Below are 1,803 nucleotides of genomic sequence, written 5' to 3' on the forward strand. Positions count from 1 at the left end.
ATGTTCAAGCTTGCACGGAGGCCTTTCATTAAATATAAGAAGATGGTTAAGGCGAGAGATTGCTATTCTGTCTTTTACATCGGTACAAAGGGAGGACTAAATGACATAAAAAAGAGAAAAGTTTTTTAAAAAATGAAGCTTTAAAACAGTTCAAGTATCTTTGTGTTTACGGGGAGAAGGGAATAACTGCGGCCGAGGCTCTGAAAAGAGACAGACGCTTCACCGATGACCTGGGCTACTTTGAGCTGGTTAACGAACGTAAGACTGAGTGCACAGACATAATAGATTGTCAGGACAATAAGAAATTCCAGATGTTTTCCACAGGGAGCAGATACGGAAATAAAAGATGTAGCCATCCCAGGGCAGTAGAAACCTCCACACGCATCAAATAATGCAAAGCACAGCGGTGGAATGACATCAGTCTTAGATGTAGCACGGCAGAACGGATTGAGTCTAAAAATGGCAATCAAAGAAACGGGCAGCAGCATTGACCGTAAGGAGGTTTACGATCTACTTTGTCAGCAGTATCCGCGTCTGAAACGATGGATGGAGAGTAGATTCCCTAAAAATTATTTTCTGGAAGCACTGAAATACAGGAAGGAGACCTTTGGAAAGAGCCGACAGTCTTTTACCGAAATTCGCAGTGTTATGTTGCTGCTTGAACTGAGCGAGTCAGTTTGTCTCATAACTGGTTCCTTCATAAAGCAAGGCACAGGCTTTGTGCTATTTGACAACTTTATCTTGACCTACGCCCACTTATTCGACTACTGGGTTAAATCAAACACACCTAACTGGCATGAATTTGTAAACGTTACCATGGTCTTTAACTTTGAAGACCAAGAATCAGATTATGTCATACTTAAGCTGGAAACAGAGAAAGTGCCGCCAGTGTCATGGTCCGGGTGAGCACGGGGTTTTTCCACTCCGCTGGGTTCTACCTTCAGGCAGAGACTCCAATCAGCTTCCACACCTGGTTCCAATCAAGTCACCTGCATATAAGACCAGCATTCACAACAGACCTCTGCCAGATCTTCTGCTAACCCATGTCAGTGCTAGGCTGCGAACCCCTTGTGAGAACCCTCAACTACTGCTTTTCCCTCACCGTGTTTTTCTTTGTCATAGGACCCACCTGGCAGTCACGTTTCCCGAACTACTCTCATCTCCGCCTGGACGTTGGTTCTGTCATCTGGTTTCTTCCTCTCCACCATCGGACTACACCTGCCTGCCTCCCTGCCAAGTCCCTCACTCCACGCATATTCTGGATCCTCTCTGGACACTCCTCACCCGGAACCCCCTGGACACCCCTTCCTCGCATGACACTTTAAACCTGCAACGCGTAAGCCCTAACCTCCATAGCCTAATCCTGCAGCTGTGATTCACTGGACTGCCACTGACTACTTGTCTCTTCTCATTATAGTGACTGCGTACCTCCATCCAAGCCGCTGCCCCTTTTTTCCATCCGTGAAGTCCAGCACCTAGCCATAGCACTCAGTTTCATGTTCACAGTTTGGCCTCACAGTTCACAGTTCATAGCATTTCATAATTCATAGCATTCATAGTCTCCTGTTGTGTAATTTCACTAGACACTTGTAAATAAAGCACTGTGTTCACGCCCGTTTGCCTCCCTCTGTGTCTGCATTTGAGTCCACACCCACAGCAGGGCCCTCTCGGCCGTAACAGCCAGGGCTCCTTAAGAGATTTGGGCCTGTACCTTCAGACAGCGGGGCCTGTGTCATCGGAGGAGGAGTGAAGAAAATGAGTCCTACGTGCGTCATCGAGAAAGAGAAGCGATCTCAGCACTGA

At 47.0% G+C, this 1,803-nt stretch overlaps 1 pseudogene across 1 annotated transcript; it reads left to right on the plus strand.

Annotated features, from left to right (window-relative positions):
• On the plus strand, positions 1-1,803 carry LOC309688664 (serine protease FAM111A-like; annotated as a pseudogene). The gene is made up of 2 exons: positions 1-888; positions 1,681-1,803. The product of its transcript is annotated as a serine protease FAM111A-like (transcript).

This window comes from Aulonocara stuartgranti, assembly GCF_965226115.1.
Source record: "Aulonocara stuartgranti genome assembly, chromosome: 15".
Lineage (NCBI taxonomy): Eukaryota > Metazoa > Chordata > Actinopteri > Cichliformes > Cichlidae > Aulonocara > Aulonocara stuartgranti.